General features: G+C 40.3%; 1 protein-coding gene across 1 annotated transcript in view; it reads left to right on the top strand.

Moving 5' to 3' along the window:
- HELQ (helicase, POLQ like) overlaps nucleotides 1-19,648 on the top strand; it is a 1,104,576-nt gene that overhangs the window by 471,884 nt on the left and 613,044 nt on the right. The gene's annotated exons all lie outside the window — the stretch shown is intronic.

Here is a 19,648-nt window from a genome sequence, read left to right as displayed (position 1 = left end):
CCAAACGGGGCATTGTACTCAATCATAGGTCTAATGAGTGATGAGTACAGGGGGATGATGACCTCCCTTGATCTAGATGTGAATCCCTTCATGATCAGGTGGGCAATATAGAAGGTTTTCCTAACTACTTTAGCAACATGAGTGTCAAACGAAAGGCTACTGTCAACTTGGGTCCCCAGATCCCTGATGACTTTTTCTGTGCTCAGTGGATTGCCACCTATATGGTAGCTAGGGGTAACCTTGTTTTTCCCGAAGGGTATGACTATGCATTTTTTGGCATTTAACTTCAGGCCATGGCTCTGGCACCAGTTAATCCGTTTCTGTGAGGCCCTTCTGGAGGATATCTGTGTCAGATGTGTTTTCGACTATGGCCCAGTTTGCAGTCATCTGCAAACTTTGTCAGCCATAACCCTCCTGTGTTTGCTTGTACTTCAGAAAAGTAGATGCCGAACAAGAGTGGACCCAGGACTGAGCCCTGTGGGACACCACTTGTGACAGGCTTTGAGTCTGACATGGCTCCAGCAACTCTGACCCTGTGGGTTCTGTCACTTAGCCAGTTTGCAACCCATCTTGTGATGTATGGGTTTACATTCAAGCTGATGAGTTTTTCGATGATACCTGAGTGGGGTATTGTGTCGAAGGCCTTTGCCAGGTCGAGGTAGGTTGTATGGACTGCCTTTCCCTCATCAATGGCCTTGGTGACTGTCTCGAAAAAGTCAACCAAGTTTAAGAGGCAGGATCTGCCTTTGACAAAGCCAAACTGGGTTGGATCCAAAGTCTGCAAGTTCCTATGTCTTTATTTATGAGTTCCATTATGATCCTCTCCATGGCTTTGCAGATAAGGCTTGTCAAGCTAATGGGGCGGTAATTTCCAGGGTCAGTGGAGGCACCGCCCTTATGAAGTGGGACCACAGTCGCCGTGCGCCACTCCTTGCACGTATCCTGAGGTGAGGCTAAGATTAAACAGCTGTCCTAACTGTGGGTTTAATTCCTCGTTGAGTTCATGAAGCACACAGCCGGGGACACCATCCGGTCCCATGGATGCTGTGTTTTTCACCTTAGTGAGGGCAGTTCTCACCTGGGCGTTGGAGATGTTTGGGGGCTACAATCCTCTGGAATAGATATCTCTCCTTTGGGGGAGAAGTTTGCACTGAACCTGTCAGCCAGTATGTTAGCAATGTGTGTAGGTTCAGTAATTTTCACATCATTTTGAACTAATTCTGAGCATATCTGGGAGTTTCCTCCTAGGTTTCTAACATAGCTAAAGAAGGCCTTATGATTGTCTTTAGAGTCCTTGGCGATTTTTCTCTCAAAATTTGCCTTGGATGATTTTATGAGAGCTCTTAGTTTTTACTTATAATGATCAAAGGTGTCTTACCTTTCAAGGATTTTGCTCTATCTTGTAGTAGCTTCCTCCTTTTGTTGTAGAGCTTGTTTATGGCTGGGGTCCACCAGACTGGACTCTTGCCTTTGGTACAGAGAGTCTTAGTTTTGTTTGGGATTGCCTGATCCATGCAGTCCTGTAGGTGCTGGTAGAAGGCATTTGTAAGTGATTCAGCGGTTTGAGTAATGTTTACCACTGGCTCAGGGGCCTTAAAGGAGACCACACTAGTTTTTAGAAGTGTGAAATCGGCTTTTGAGAAGTTTTTCACTGTGGTCTTTTTGTTTCAGGTGGGGGCGGGATGAGGACCTCCAGCGAGATTAGTTTATGATCTGATCTCACCAGTGAGGGGTATACTTCCAGTGTTGAACATTTTGATCCCATGTTCGTGATGATGAGATCAAGTATGTTTTCTCCTCTTGTGGGGATGGTGACTAGTTGTTCCATGGCATTTGAGTTTATGAACTCCAGGAATCTTTGGGTTAGAATGTTCGGGCTTGAGTAGTGTTCCCAGTCTATATTAGGGTAGTTGAAGTCACCTAGTATGATGGTGTTTGGAGATACATTTATCCCCTCCAATGTTTTCAGGAAGGCCATGTGAGGTTCCTGAGTTTGAGAGGGTGGCCTGTAACATGCTACAAATTGCAGAGCAGTCTTGCCTATGGTTAATTGCACATGGATGGTCTCTGATGCATCGTGCGTTGCCACCAACCTTGAGGTGTGGGTGTCCTTTATGAATATGGACACCCCCCTCCTTTCTTGGTGTTGTCCGGATTTTGGGGCCGGAACGCATGATATGAGGTGAAACCTGTTAGTGTTGGGGTGCTCTCAGGAGCCTTGAACCAGGTTTCTGTCACAGCACAGACATCGATGTTCTCCATATTGAGAAGGGCCTCGAGTGCGTGCATCTTGAGAGTGAGACTTCTGGCATTGAGCAGCATTACCCTTAGTTTTTTTCCTTTTTGGTGTTCTAGGGTGGTAGGTTTAGAAATTGAGCCTTGCCTAAAAAAGGCACTATGGGGGTGGCAAGAGCCATGGCCATTCTGTCTCCGCTTGCCAGAATCTTAGAAAAATGTATACACAAACAGATATTAGACCATTTCCTGACTAATAATCTACTATCCAAGACACAACATGGCTTCCGGCCCAGGCATAGTACCAGTACAGCACTTATCAGCTTTACTGGTACTGTATACTAACTTAAAATCAAAAACCAACTCATCTGTGCTACCTTTTTAGATGTGTCAAAAGCATTTGACACTGTATCACATCAAATACTTCTTAACAAACTAGCCATCTACCACTCCAGCCCTGAAGCCTTAAAATGGTTTCATAGCTGCCTGTCTGACAGAAAACAAGTATAAAATAGACAATAACACCCCCTCCAGCTCCCTATAAGTGTTGGAGTCCCACAAGATTCAGTCTTCGGTCCATTTCTGTTCTCTATCTTTACTAATGACCTTCATACTACAGCTAACCCAGCCACAATTGTACAATATGCTGATGACGCTTCCCTAATCTGCTCTGCCCCCACTATCAAAGAACTCCAAGAAAAAACTCAAGCAGCCCTCCACAATATAGAAAATTATCTAACTCTCCATCAACTTGTGCTTCACCTCAAAAAAACAAGTTTATGGTCTTCCAGCATAACCCTACATCTAATAATCTACCTCCTATCTATATTTCCTCTTCCAATGGCACTATAATAGAGCGAGTAGAATATACAAAACTTCTCGGTGTCACAATTGGTAGCAGACTCAAGTTTGACAGACACCTTGCTCTAACCATTAAAAAGGTACATGCCAAACTGGGTTCACTCTACAGGGCAAAAACATTTCTCAATGACCAACCAGACTTGCAACAGCCCGAACCCATCTAATATCTTCCCTTCTATATTGCTCTCAAGTATTTACCAGCCTTTACAAATCTGACCTAAATAGCCTTGAATCTTGCTATAACAAAATAGATAAATTCTCTAGTAATCAATCTCAAAAATCTCAGCATTGTACTGTATTAATTCGGCTAAAATGGTTAGATCTCCCCTCATCTCCTTACCCTGACTCAGCTACTAGCCGCTCGTACAGTCTTATACAAACCTGGTAATTTCCCAGCACTATCAAATCTACTCCAACCCTATAGTAACCTAACATCCCTCAGGTCGGCTGATAAAATATTGTTAAAAGTTAATAAAGCCCAAAACACCTGTGGCATCTCCCTTTTCTCCCATACTATTGCCAAGTAATGGAACTCTCTTCCACAGCATATTTTTACCATCAGTGACACACTAACATTTAAACAGACCCTAAAAGAATATTTTTTTTAAACATAGGCTTTACTCCTCTTCTCACCCAGGCTAAACACGTCAACCCATAAATATCTGATTCCTTTCTCTATACTACCCTTCTCAATATCTCCTGGCTATTGAATCCGTCTTACTCCCAGATCATAATACCCCCCCCCCAAAAAAAAAAGTATGGAAAAATTGATGTTTGAAATATTTGACAATTGCATATAATTCTTTAATATTGTCTAATATGCCAAACTTTGTTACCTCTGTTTTAAACACTGTGGTAAGAAGTTGTAATTTGTATTACTTTTTATGCATTATAATTATTGTAACTGGCATATGTCATTTGTAATATACTAATGTAATCTTCCTTGGAGTTTTTCTCCCAGGTCTCCACGAAAACGGGCTTCTGGTCCAGCCGAACACTACCCGGTTAACAAATAAAATAAATAAAAAATTAACTAAAAATAAATAAATAAAATAAAATTGTAGGGTAATGAAATAAAAATCAGACACTGGTGCATTTTCACCTATCTGTTAAAAACACAGTGAACATTATTCAGGAGTTATTAGGAAAGACAGAAATTTATTCTGAAAATATAGCTTGGGAGTGGGATAAAATTAAGGTGGAAATGAAGAGAGATATGGTTAAGAAATAATAATTGTTTAGAGAGATTGAAAAAGTTTAAGTATTGCAGAATTGGGGGAATCTCACAGAACAGGAAGAGGAGCAATTGCAGAATGCTAGACAGAAAATAAGGGATTACCTCGTTAATATGTATAAATTTAGAAAGACTGCTGTTAAGCAACTGCTTTTGATGATAACTCCAGAGCACAAAAAGTTTTAGCATTTTGACTCGGGCAGCAGAGAATAGAAGGGGGTGTCACCAAGTTTAGAGAGCCTATAACAAGGAAGATAACCACAGATTCTGTAAAGGTGCTAGAAATATTTCAGAAATTGTATGAAAATCTGTATAAAGCATAGAAATGTGAAAATCAAAGAAAGGTACAAATGGAAATGTTTATGAAGGAATTAAATATGCCAAGGTTAGAGGTAGATGAGTCTCAGTTACTAACAGTTAGGACAGGAAGAGATTAAATGAAAATGGTGATATATAACTAATCTGTTGGAAAGTCCTCAGGAATAGATGGTATCCCAGTAGAATTTAAGAAGGTAGGAGGGAAGAAACTGATAAAATTTGGAAGGTTTTGTTAAATAGTATTTTAAAAGAAGGAGAAGCACCAACATCCTGGAAGAAAGCAGCTGTGGCTGTAATACCTAAAGGTGGTAAAGACCCATTTGATCCACCTTCGTATAGGCCCATTTACATTCTAAACCATGATTATAAAGTGTTTATATCCATAATGGCTACAAAAATGGCAAAGGTGATGCCAAAATTTATAGGTATGGCTCAGTGTGGTTTTGTAGAGGGGAGGCAAACATTTGACAACACTAATAAAACAGTGGTTATCCCGAGGGAAGTAGAGTGTAAGAAAATATCACTGTAGTTGGTGGGTCTCGATGCAGAGAAAGCATCCAACAGAGTAAGCTGGGATTTTACGAGTAGGGCAATGGAAGCATTTCCATTCCCTGATAAAATTATAATATTGATTAGGATAATATATGAGGGATTGGGGGCAAAAAATTAAAGTGGATGGGTTCCTCTCTCTCATATGTTCTGTTTGAACAGAGGAACCAGGCAGGGGTGTCCTCTTTCTCCTTTGCTATTTGTGTTGTATTTAGAACCACTGGCAAATAAAATAAGGGACTCGGAAATTCTAGGATGTAGTTGGTATGGCACTCAAGAAAAGCTGGCCTCGTTTGCAGATGATATTATTTTATACCTGATAAAACCAGAAAAGGAAAATTCAGTGTTGCGGAACATCTTCAGATAGTTTCAAGTCTTTTTGTGATACAAGATTAATGAAGATAAAATAAAGGCAATAGCTGTAAACTATGTAGCCACATAAGAATTGGTTCATCAATGGCCATATTTATGATGACATGATAAAATTAAATACTTAGGAATATGGATTAAAAAGGATTCTGTGATGGCCGCTAAGGTTGTGCGGGAAGAGACCAAACAGAAGATAATACAAAAACTGAGAAATTGGAAGCTCTGTTTTATGGATATAGACAGCAAGATAAAAACAGTCATTTTTTAGTCCCCTTAGTTTTATACACAGGTCAGACATACTTTTATCAACCAGAGGAGAAGTTGTGGATAGCCATATGAAGAGTTGAAGGATCTTATCTGGGAGGGGAAGCCTGCAAGAGTCAAGTGGGATAAGCTGATCCTTCCAATAGAACAAGGTTGTTTGGGATTCACTGATTTGAAGGGGTATTTCAGAGCAACACAGAAGGCTCCTATACATAGCACAAACAGAACACTATAACTCAAAATGGAAAGGGATGATGATGAAACAGGAAGGAAGCTCAAGAAACAGGAAGAGACTGGGATTTTGGATGCAGATCCTTAAGGAAAATAACATTAACCATAAATAACAGTATAGTCATAAAGTAGCAGACAGTATTCTAAGAGTTAAGCCAACATGGGAATGGAGAAATGAGATTCTGCTGATAGGGATGACTAAACCTAGGGATACAGACAATAGGCAAGAATGGGGGTGGAATTTACTATTGAAAACTGGCAAAGGAACCAAGGTATTGGGAACAAAGAATTAGAGAGGGAAAGATTAAATGGGAAGAGGCCAAAGATTTATTTGAACTGCAGGCTATATATTGCCTTCCCTATCAAGGATTGATATCAGAATATAGGCAAAGAGAAAGAAATAGGGGGTCCTAAGTGAAAGACCAGCACTGGTAGAATTTTAGTAGAATTCAAAATAGAAGCTGCTGTTAAAAAATGGATAATTAGTAGAGCATATAAATATTGCATGATAACTATAAGAATCAATCGGAGGATAGAAAGGATTGGGAATAGAGACTGGATAAGCAATTCACAAAGAAACAATGGAAGGATATATGTATGACTACCAAATATGCAACAAAGTCTAGAAGATTATTATCTTTTTTTGGAAGCGTTTACATAGGTATTCTTGTACCCCAAGTAGACTCCAAAATTTTTTTCCTCAGGTAGGTTGCAAATGTTGGAGGCGTGATGGGAAAAAAGAGCTAATTAGGAACATATTTTCTGGGAATGTAATGAGCAGAATTTAGAACTTTCCTGCAGGCTACTCTGGTGGAAATACAAATTGGTATAACTAAGGAAATCATTCTTTGAGCTATGATACAGAATTGGAATTTTACCTAGACATAGTAAGGCCTTGCTGAGTCTAATTATGGTGGCTGCCAAAAGAGCAGTTACTGGAAAATGGAAATCAAAGCCTAAACCAACTGTACTCAAAGTAATGAATATAGCAACACCGGTAAAACAACTGGAAGTGGGATCTTTAGAAAAGGGTATGAGTTAATTGCATACAAAAATGGGAATTATGGGTACAATACATGCAGAATAATGTTTTGGAGGAGGAATGTAGTTTAAACGAAGGCAGGATTTAAATGAGCTGTGTAATGTTTGATTGAGAAAGACTGATGTATAATGTTTGCAACTATAAATATGTTAATATGGTTTGTTTCATGTATATATCTTTCGGCTTTTTCCCGGTTAGGGGTTGCCACAGCGGAACTCCGGTACGCTAATGATTGGCAGTAGATTTTTACGTACCGAGTTGGCAGCCCTGATGTACAACCTTCAACGAAGGTACGCCCATTCATGCATGTCTCCACACAGAAGACGCTTTAGCTGAGAATCGAACAGGACAACGTCTTAATGTGAGGCGACAACGCTATAAATGTATAATTGCCTATATCATAAGTAATATTTTAATAAAGATGTTTTTTGTTTAAAAAAATTAAACTAATAACTTGATCTAAGTGTATGGTAAACATTGAAAATTTACCAGTAGTTAACAAATATTCATCAAAATAATAGCTAGTTGGTCTTGAGCAATTTTGTTTAAAAAAAGGCTGATGTCAAGTTCAGTCTTACTGTTCTGTAAGCAAAAGAGGAAGCCTGTCAGTTGTTCAGCAATAGGTTTTTGAATACCAGTTATGCAAAGAAATTTTGCCAAAAATATTTTTAGTTGCACTGTCTTTTTTTTCTTTTTTGTGCAATCTCATAGTAAGCATACATAATTTAAGGGTGTCAAGGTGCTCCCCCCAAGTGGGGCATAGTGGAATTTGCCCCCTTGCAGAAAAAATATTCTGAGATTCGCTGAAAGTGCTTTTTTGAGCTTTTTCTCCACAATACATCATCCTGTGGCCCCCTTGCTCAGTGCCCCTTGTCCATCACCAGGTCTGCCAGCCACCTAATCCCCTGGACTGCCACCAATATTGCTGGGACCACAATGGATCTTTTTTTTTTTTTTAGGCCAGAGTTGATCTTTAGGGCATCCCGTGGCTCTGACTTTCAAAATACATTGTTTTTTTCCCATTTCACTCATGATTTCCATGATAGCATCCAAGGAGTTGGTGTGCAGTGGGAATGCACAGTCTTTTGCCCTGCCTGTACAGCAACTCATCTATGTTCACATCCTTTCCTCCCCTTTGGATGATGTCTCCCACTAGTGATGTCCCCTGCTTCCACCAGAGATCATCACAGGAGTTTCCCACCAAAGATGGTAACACCCATCCCTTCCTCCCGCTCCATCAGTTGCCTTAGCAACAAACCAAACCCAGGTTAGGTAGACCATAATCTGGGCTTTATCCCACTACTCTACCAGAAAGGCCTTAAAGTGCTTCTTCTGAGATTTTTTCAGCATATTAGGATTTTAATAATTTGCTGTCACACAATACACAGTTAATTGCAAAGAAACAACACAAGCAGGTCTTCAGTTACAGGTGGCAGCTTAAATTAAATGTTTCTTATTACTCATGAGAGAATTCCACGTCTAATATCTTGACATAGTTCTTAGCTGCATCTGATTTTGCCTTACATTCTTTGCCTGTTTGTCATAAATTGTGTGGTTTTCTGCTAAATGTATGAGGATTGCAGCAAGTAAGTAGTGGCAGATGTTTGAGATGCAGATTCTGTCTTTTTGAAAATGCATGCTAATGCAAAATCTGCTGTTCTAACAACTTTCTAAGTGTATAAAAGCAAGATGTAAAGTCTGACCCTGATTTTGGACCTTTGTCCCCCATTTTGTTCTTGTTTTTGATCCTGTTTCCGGAGCTAATAGGATGATAGCATGTGAGCTGGTGGTAGCTGGTTGAGCTTTATCTAGTTAATAAATTCTAACCATGTAAGCTTATTTAAGGCTTATCAATGACAAGGATGGGAAGTTGCAACAGCAGTTAAATGTGAAGTCATGCTATAGGCTAGGTCAATTTAAATGTGGTGTTTGTGAGAAAGTTAGTGTGTTATAAGTATAAAAGGGCTGTGCAGCAAAAAGGCATGGGATGTGTATTTTCGCATACAGTTGATCATACAATTTTTGTGCTTCATAGCAAGTGAAACCTCTGATTATCCTCAAGAAATGGCAAATTTCATAATTTCAGTTTTTGCTTATTTTGCAGAGGTTCATAGGTTTATAGGTAGGTACTAGGCTATCGGCCCAAGGGCCTAAGTAAGTCTAGCCAACAAGGTTCCCTGGCTTACGCCACCCAAGAAAGTTATTTTCCTGTGCCCTGTCAAATGTGAAGCAGGTGAAAAAAGCCTGATGTTTACCCAAGCTTCTTGTATTTTGTTTTGGGGTATTTCTTTTGGACCTGAATTTGACAACTGGGCTGAAACTGAATCGAATACATGCTGAAGTGCTGACTGTACAGCAAACGGAGAAGCCTGAATAGAGTAATATGGTGTCATCAGTGTAATTTAAGTGGGCAGTACAGACCCTTGATTCATTGTTGATAAAGATACAGACATTTTAGAGACAGAAGTGAGTAAATATTAAGCCAAGATTATTTACATACTGTACACTTTGCAAAATGGAAAAGAAAAATGTAGCCACAGATTTAAAGCAGGGAAAATAATTATTAACAAGTAAAGGAGGGTGGAAGAGTTGTTATACTATGCCAGTTGCTACTTTGTTGCATTTAGCCAATTAGCAACTTGAAAAGCACAACTAGCCATCAACATAACTCCAGTCTCAGTAACTCACTTAGATCATGTAACTCCTTACAGATTTCTGTGTCAGAAAAGTTTAGAAATGCACAAGTTCCTTGTCATACAAATGGAAGTAAAAGATTTCTGACTCACTTTCTGACATACTAAGGCAAGTGATCACAACATGCCTTATGATAGTCACCTGCGTCATGTCTTTTTATATCTGAGTACTGAAACCTCTGTGATCGCATATGCTCGTTATTCAAATAATGTAAAATGAAAACCAGCTTAAAAGTGAAAAATTACAGATATTGGCGTAGTATAATAGCAGTATAGCTATAATAGCCTTCAAGATTGGATTTTTGCGGAATTTATTCCCTTCTGGCCCTTCCTTAGGCTACACCTCTAGGATCAAACCTTGCATGTTTTGAGCAAATGTCTACATGACACACACACACACACACACACACACACACACACACACACACACACACACACACACACACACACACACACACGTGTTGGGTATTACCACTACAACAGAGAAAGAAGCAGGGACCTGTGAAACATGTAAAGTGGAGAATGTCGTTCAGCTTTGGAAAAAAGTAAATGGATTTTATTAGTACAGAATCAAGTTGGATAAATGTACAAGAGATTATCGGTTTGAACAGTTAATGGTGAAATTAAACACAAAGAGTGAGGTACTTGTCTAGATGATGCCACTGTTGTGGCAGCTATCAGGAAAGAGCAAGGTAACAGAGAGATCAGTGCTGCATCTACCTTTTTTACTTTCTCTAACCTTTTGCTATTTAAATGAGTAGTTCATGTCCTGCCTAGCTACAACTTTGTCATTAAGGAACAACAGAGAAATTTTCACATACTTTGATGGTTAGAGTAGAGAACAGTTCATATTGCTTCCATCCTCCAGAAATGTTCTGAAAGATGATGGAAGTTTCTGAACTTGATTGTAATCAGAGATACCTGGGCTGTTTTTTCCAATCCAAATGCCATAATATGACAGTGATCACTTGTAGAAGTGTCCAGAACTTCCAGGTTTTTTGTTCATTAAAGGGACTCAACTACCAGTATAAAATGGAGCAAATGCCTAGCTGGTTCTTATAATTGTTTTAATGTTTTGGTATCAAGGCATCTGCTGGGAGATGTTGGGATTTATTTTGCAAGATTATTTGCTGCTTACACTGTAGCTGTTGAACAGGTGACCTTTTTGAATACCTGCAAAGCTGCCACTTGAAAAACTCTTCACACTTTTCTGAAAATCGTTCTCCAGGTATATAGGCAAAAATGCTACTAGTAGTGCTTGAGGGGGTGGGTATTGCAATGACTAACAGACCACCCAGGGGTGATGTGAGGCCTGATGGCACAGGCAGAGAACCTTCTCATCACTTCATTGATATTCAGTTTCTGTCTTATATAAGTGGTACATTTTGGATTATTTTCTGCTTAAACTCTGAGCTTTGGCTGGCTAAGACCTAACTGCAATCAATTGGACGTATAAGTGAATTTAAGTAAATGTTTATCTGCACTTTTTTCAAATAATACAGCATTTAAATTGATTTATTTGTATTGCATTGAATATATCTAGCTGGAAGTTGTGGCTCTGTTTTTTCAGTTAATGCTTGTTAGAATTTAGTACTTGTTAGAATTCCTCCATAGCCAGTGATAAGTGGGGGTAGTTTCACTTCATTGATATTCGGTTTCTGCCTTATATAAGTGGTACATTTTGGATTATTTTCTGCTTAAACTCTGAGCTTTGGCCGGCTAAGACCTACCTGCAATCAACTGGACGTATAAGTGAATTTAAGTAAATCTTTATCTGCACTTTTTTCAAATAATACAGCTTTTAAACTGATTTGTTTGTGTTGCATTGAATACTATCTAGCTGGAAGTTGTGGCTCTGTTTTTCAGTTAATGCTTGTTAGAATTTAGTGCTTGTTAGAATTCCTGCATAGCCAGTGATAAGTGAAGGTAGTTTCACTTTATTGATATTTGGTTTCTGCCTTATATAAGTGGTACATTTTGGATTATTTTCTGCTTAAACTCTTGAGCATTGGCCAGCTAAGACCTACCTGCAATCAACTGGACGTATAAGTGAATTTAAGTAAATCTTTATCTGTACTTTTTTCATATAATACAGCATTTACATTGATTTATTTGTGTTGCATTGAATACTAATCTAGCTGGAAGTTGTGGCTCTGTTTTTTCAGTTAATGCTTGTTCAAATTTAGTGCTTGTTAGAATTCCTGCATAGCCAGTGATAAGTGGGGGTAGTTTCACTTCCTTGATATTCAGTTTCTGCCTTATATAAGTGGTACATTTTGGATTATTTTCTGCTTAAACTCTGAGCGTTGGCCTGCTAAGACCTACCTGCAATCAACTGGATGTATAAGTGAATGTAAGTAAATCTTTATCTGCTCTTTTTTCAAATAATACAGCATTTACATTGATTTATTTGTGTTGCATTGAATACTATCTAGCTGGAAGTTGTGGCTCTGTTTTTTTTCAGTTAGTTCCCCACACACTCTCCCTGCTTTTGTTTTGGTGTTAACCTTGGTGGCTTTGAAACTGCCCGCCCCTCTTGTAAATTTGCATGTGGATACCCCTCCTGGGCCCAACTCATTTGCTCACTCAAACAAGAAAAAAAATGCACTTTATTCATCTGCTTTTACTGTATTTGTGTTTCTTCTTACTTTATTTTTCTTTTGCATCATCTTAAAAGTACTCCGTTGTATTTATTACTGCTTGCTGTTAACTATCATTCTAAGCCTTTTGTTTTAAGCACTTGGGCTTCAGACCAGTTGTTTTACATTAAGAAGGTTTGTGGTCTGCACTTTTGTGGCAGGACAAGTAGCTTACATCCTTCTCAGTTGGGAACTGCTGATTGAAGGCTCAGTGTCTGTTATTCTAAAAATGTATTAGTTCTGGTTTAAGCACTTGGGCTTCAGGCCAATTATTTTTCATTAAGAAGGTTTGTGGTCTGCACTCTTTTGGGAGGAGAGGCTGGACTCTGCCCTTCCGAGCTGGTAATTTCTGGTTAAAGGCTTATAATGCCTACACATTTGAACTGTTTCTTACTGAAATTGGTGCGCCTTGTTTGCCGTAGCATAGACTAGATCCAGGCCTGCTGAGTCTTGTTTAACTTGAGCACTAATCCAGGCCTTCTTAAAAGTATTCAATTGTATTTATTACTGCTTGTTAGTAACCTGATTAAAGTGTAGCTATCATTCTAAGTCTTTTGGTTTAAGCACTTGGGCTTCAGACCAGTTGTTTTACATTAAGAAGGTTTGTGGTCTTCACTGTTGTGGCAGGACAGGTAGCTTACATCCTTCTAAGTTGGGAACTGCTGATTGAAGGCTCAGTGTCTGTTATTCTAAAAGTGTATTAGTTCTGGTTTAAGTACTTGGGCTTCAGGCCAGTCGTTTTACATTAAGAAGGTTTGTGGTCTGCAGTCTTGTGGGAAGAGGGGCTGGACTCTGTCCTTCTGAGCTGGGAATTTTTGGTTAGAGGCTTATAGTGCCTGCATATTTGAACTGTTTCCTACTGAAATTGGTGTGCCTTGTTTGCTGTCTCATAAACTAGATTCAGGCCTGCTGAATCTAGCTTTGTTTGTATAACTTGAGCACTAATCCAGGCCTTCTTTTTTGGAGAAGGTTCCCCTGCACCCCAGTGGCATGAGTGTGCAGTTAGAACTTGTCTGATTGAAAACTACAGGAACAGGGCTCAGTTTTGAGATTGTTGTACTGGTTAATTGGGTAATTTGTTTAAAAGCCTTTTCTGATTGCTTCTAGTCATCTAAAGCTGTTTTAAGTGTATTTTTACTGTTTGTAGTTGTTTAAAGCTGTTTTAAGTGTATTTTGTACTGTTTTTGCTTTATCTTTAAAAAAAAGTTTTCCTTGTTTCCCACATTTCTAAGCTAGTATAGTCCAGTTTTTAGGCTAGTGCTGAATTCAGGGCTGTGTTACAAGTTTCTGATTTGCCCATACCTTACTTGAATAGAAGGAGGTTTCTCTGTTCACCTGTGAGAGAGGGAGCTTTGAGCAGCCATCTGTCCCTGGAGGAGTGGTTCCAGCGCAGAAGTTAGTAGTTTATAGGCCATTTTGGGCTAATTTCTATCTCTTTCATTTTCCTGCTGTAAAAACCGTGTTTGCATGGTTTTGAATGTCCGGGCAGCACTGGTTAGCTAGGGCTAAATTATTCCCGGCTCCACCAAGTCTCCTCTTCAGTTTTCCCTTGAAAGTAGCCTTAACTTTCAACCTAATCACTTAAAAAGCACCCTACAATCCAGCACTTGCTCAGACCAAATAGCAAGCACTAATATACCCAGACACTTGATTGCCCAGCAGGGCAAGGCTCATTATTCACCCCTCACCAACCAAGCGACTAAGCAGCTCACCCTGCTATTCAGGCATGACCAAAGGGCAATTTCAGATATACTCTCCAGTTCAGCTGGTGAACCTGGCTATCCTGAGGCAATGTTACATCTGCCTCATGTACACAGACAACCCTCTTCTCCTACCACAAAACATTAACATATGCGAGAGATGCAATTATATAGCAAAATTGGAGGCTAAGCTCTCTTCACCCAAGACTGGAACAGGCAGTCATGAAGAGAAGGTTAACACTTGCACCACATCTCCAGCCTTACATAGACATACTAAACCAGCACTGGCAAAAAATACACATAAATACACTAAATCATACTCAGAGGCTCTAAATAAAAACCTGCAAAAGCATCACAGACCTCCAAAGCAGACACCCAAAAAACCTGCTCTTCCCGTCACAAACTAGACAACACATAAAACACAAAATCAGTGTGCCGCACAATCGCAGCCCTTAAGGTGAAATAAAATGCCTAACACACTAGTAATAGGCGACTCTATTTTCAGGCACACTGATGTCCCACTCACTAGGCTGGACAAGGAGAAGGTTACTGTTAGCTGCCTGTCGGGAGCCAGAATCCACCACATAACACAAGCACTCAGGTCACTCCAGAACAAGTACAAATATGACTCTGTCATTGTTCATGTTGGTGTGAATGATCTGAGATGTACCTCCCTGGACTACATGAAGAGAGACATGGAAGAGCTCTCTGATCATGTAGCCCAGGCGGGTATGACCCTGACCCTGAGTAGCATCCTGCCCTCACCAAGAATGATACCACAGTATAAAGAAAAAATTATCAATTTCAACAATTGGCTAAGTTTCTGGTGTCATTCAAAGGGGATCCAGTGTCTGTCAGCCTGGGATGACATGCTCGACAAGCCTCATTGCTTCGCAATTGACGGCTTGCACCTGTCACCCGTAGGCTTTGGAATACTGGCCAAGGCTCTTGCTGCCCCCATAGTGCCTTTTTTAGGCAAGGCGCAAAAATCAAACCCACCTCCGTAAACAGCACAAATAAAAAACTGAGGGTTATGCTACTCAACACCAGGAGTTTAAATCTCAAAATGCATGTGCTCGAAGCACTCCTCAGTATGGAGAACGTCGACATCTGTGCAGTAACTAAAACCTGGTTCAAGGCTCCACAGAGCACCCGAGCACTACCGGGCTACAACTTATACCACACATTTCGGCCACAGAACATGGACCGAAACACAAAAGGAGAGGGTGTATCCATATTCATCAAGGATACCTGCACCTCCAGGTTAGTGGCGCAGCATGATACCTCTGAGATCATCCTTGTGCAACTAACATAGGGCAAATCTGCAGTGCAAATTGTGGCCTGCTACAGATCACCCTCCATGAACCAGGACCACCACTCCACCTTTCTGGAGACCCTGGAAAACATGAAGGTCCTACCGAACACCCTGATATTGGGCGATTTCAATTACCCTACCGTTAACTGGGAAAACTACTCAAGTACAAACTCCCAGGTCCAGGGCTTCCTGGAATTTATCAACTCAAATGCACTGGATGAGCTGGTAAACTCCCCTACCAGAGGTGAAAACATATTGGACCTGGTCATCACCAACATGGGCGACAGGTGTTCCGCACCGGAGGTCAACCCATCACTGGTTAGATCAGACCATAAACTAATCACTCTGGATGTCCACACCACACCACCACCCCTAACCAAGGAAACCACCGTGAAAAACTTTTCTATAGCAAACTTCACCTTACTTAAGACAGAGATGGTAAGTTTCACAGCCCCCATGCTAAAGGATAACAGTGTCCAAGATGCAGGAACCTTTACAAATGCACTCTGTGAGCACCTACAAGGATGCATGGATCATGCCATCCCTAGCAAAACCAAGACTCACTCCCCTAAGAGAAGGAAACCAGTCTGGTGGACCCCTGCCATAAACACGCTATACAATAGGAGGAAACTAGTTCAGAAAAAAAGCAAATCCCAAGAAGGAAAGACATCCCTGTTCAGTATCAGTAAGAAACTAAGGTCCCTCATAAAATCATCTGAGGCTAACTTCGAAAGAAAAATAGCCAAGGATTCGAAAGATAACCACAAAGCCTTCTATAGCTATGTCAAGAATCTAAGTGGCAACTCCCAGATATGCTCTGAGCTAGTGCAAAATATCACAAAATATACTGAACCTACTGATATTGCCAACATCCTGGCAGATAGATTCAGTGCAAACTTCACCCTACTCTCACCCCCAAAACGGCCCACAACAATATCGGAAAAGTGTAGTGTCCCGGAAATCACAGACACACAGGTGAAAACAGCCCTTTCAAAAGCCAAAAGCACAGCATCAGTGGGGCCAGATGGTGTCCCAGGCTGCGTCTTGCACGAACTACAGAACGAACTAACCCCCCACCTAAACACACTGTTCAACCTCAGCCTCTCTACAGGCTATGTGCCCATAGAATGGTGCACAGCACTGGTTATTCCGTTCCACAAAGGAGGGGCCACAACTGACCCTGGTAACTGTCGCCCCATAAGCCTGACTAGCCTGGTCTGCAAGGCTATGGAGGGCATCATCATGGAACTCATTAACAAAGACATTGGGAACCTCCAAACACTTGACCCGACCCAGTTCGGCTTTGTTAAGGGCAGATCATGCCTGCTAAACCTGGTGACTTCTTCAAGACAGTCACCAAGGCCATAGATGAGGGGAAGGTGGTTCACACAGCCTACCTTGACCTCACCATGGCTTTTGACACTGTTCCCCACTCAGGAATTATAGAAAAACTCACCAACCTGAACATAAACCCCTACGTCACTAGATGGGTTGCCAGCTGGCTAACAGACAGAACTCACATGGTAAGAGTAGCAGACTCCAGGTCCGACTCTAAACCAGTGACAAGTGGTGTCCCACAAGGCTCGGTCCTGGGACCCCTACTGTTCGGCATAAACTTCTCAGAAGTACAGGCAAACACAGGAGGACTATAGATAACCAAGTTCACCAATGACTACAAACTGGGAGCCATAATTGACTCTCAGGCTGACACGGACATTCTCCAAAAGGGCCTTACTGAGACGGGCACCTGGTGTCAAAGTCATGGTCTCAAGCTAAATGCCAAAAAATGCATAGTCATCCCATTTGGGAAAAGCAAAACACCCATGAATTACCACATAGGTGGCAGCCCCCTTAATACAGAAGAGGTAATAAGAGGTCTGGGGACCCAGGTAGATAGTAATCTCTCCTTTGACAATCGTATTGCCAAAGTAGTTAAGAAATCCTTCTATGTAGCCCATCTGATTACTAAAGGGTTCGCATCTAGAAATAAAGAGGTTATAGTGCCCCTCTACTCGTCACTCATCAGACCCATCATAGAGTACAATGCCCCATTTGGGATGTACCTCACAAGACACTTCCAACAGCTGGAAAGACCACAAAAGTACCTCACCAAGAGGATTACTGGCCCCAAATATATGGCTTATGCAGCCCAACTGGAAAAACTCTGGCTCTACTCAGTGGCATATCACTTACTTAGAGGTGATCTCTGCCTGACTTACAAAGCCATGGCCAACTCAGAATTGATGGACATGCTCCACCTAAAGAAATCCAAGTCACTACAAGCCACTCCCTCTAGTGAGCTAAACCTCGGCACAACAATAAATAGAACATGCTGGAGGGATAGATTCCTGTCACAGTGACTCCCCATGCTTTGGAACAAAATTCCTTCACTAACACTCTTCAAGAGAAACCTTGACGAGTGGATGGGTAACAGAAAATACACCCCTGGGATCACTTAATTGGCTCTTCTTGACAGAGGCTCAGTTAATTAATCAATGGGGCAGCGAAAGCTGACACACTCCGGCTAGGCTTATAAATGCCCTCGGGCAGATAGCCTAGTACCTACCTACCTATGAACCCATGAAGTTCACCCTGGCAGACATTACTGTGTTATGAAATTACCTTTGTGTTTGTTTTAGTATTACAGTAGATTGGTTTGTATTATATTGTAGTGTTTTAGTTTTTGCAGGATGTATTTGTACATCTTAGGTGTTCATGAGAAAAAAAATATAGTCTTGCATTCTTTGTTACTGTTTTTTAGTAAAGATCAACAAACTGATTGTATGACAGTTTCTTAACATTTTTACTCCAAATTTTCAGCATACCTCCTGTAAATCCCTGTCATAGGAATTATGCATGTCTCATTGTATAATTCTATCAAAAACTGTTGCTTTACGATGTGGTGAAGAAATTATATTTTCATATGGAACTGTGCAATTACAATTACGTGAGTCGTTAGGTGGGTGCTTATTGAAAGTTATTGCAAAAATACTAAAACAATGGTAACGCCGGAGGTGTTTAACTTGTGAAAAAATGGTCAAACTTTCAGCATTTTTGTAGTGCAGTTTTAGTTTGAACAAACACCTGTAAATTCACTGTTTATGAAAATGTTCACATCTGTTTTTCAGCGCATTACTTATGACCCTCTGCCTTGTAAGTTATGCAACTGCAGTTTTGAGTTCTGTAAGTCATTAATGTTATAAGTAGATTGTGAAGCATTTTTATGCAGAACTCCACAGTGACAATAGTTCTTGATTTGGGAACTTAAGGGTTCTGTTTTAAAAATCTGATATCATAATGCTAAAGTGGGGAAATTATACATTTATTTACAGTTAAGGAAGAAAGAAAAGGGGAAGAGATTGACTTTTCATCTTTACCATGGAGATGCCAAGGAGTAAGAACACATTTGTATAGTGGGACTGGCCCCGAGATTGCTTATCTAATTTCTTTACTTTTCATCCTTGGGAGTCATGTTTTATTTTCAGTATGACCATGCTCAGGATGGACGAGTTTGCTATTAACTACAATACTTAACGTTCTCTATTTTTGGTCCGTGGTTATGATAATTATCCCTTTCATTTACTTGCAGTATGACCATGAACAGTGTCATCATAGCAAAATGGGATAGAGATTTTTTGTGGTGTTCTGTGGTAAATTTATAATGTATAAAACATGTAAAATGCAGCTAAGTGGGAGGATTGGCTTTTCCATTGTACATAGCCTCTGGAGTTGAGCCAAAGGTATGTGTTTGGAAGCAATGAGCATTAAGAGTTCCAGAAAGTAAATCTAGAGCTAACATTCTGTTTGTGCTTATCCCAGGATGGAGCAATGATGTTGGGATATTTTGTTTACAGATCCCTGAACATAGCTATAAACATAATATTGTGGCAGATGTATGGGAAGAAAAAGTAAGTCGCGAGTGGTAAATAGCATTTTGTTTGCTTTGGCCTGTCAGAAGATGTGGTATTTAGGAATGTAAAGCTCACAGACCATAGACATATAGTATGTCTCTCATCATCTCTACTGCAGTCACTTCACATACTGTATGTTATTTTGGTACTGGGTACAAAACTATCTCCTCAACGGAGTGCTTGAGTAGTTCTTAGAATACACTACCTTCTCTCATTACTTGTCATTTTGACTCCTCGTGTGCTTCAGTACCTGTAGGTTGAATATGTAGTTTGAAAGGATACTACTC

The sequence above is a fragment of the Protopterus annectens genome, chromosome 17.part0 (genome assembly GCF_019279795.1).
Source record: "Protopterus annectens isolate FY-2018-M chromosome 17.part0, PAN1.0, whole genome shotgun sequence".
Lineage (NCBI taxonomy): Eukaryota > Metazoa > Chordata > Ceratodontiformes > Protopteridae > Protopterus > Protopterus annectens.
The sequence above is the reverse complement of the archived record's forward strand: the minus strand, read 5'-3'. Positions and strand labels throughout refer to the sequence as shown.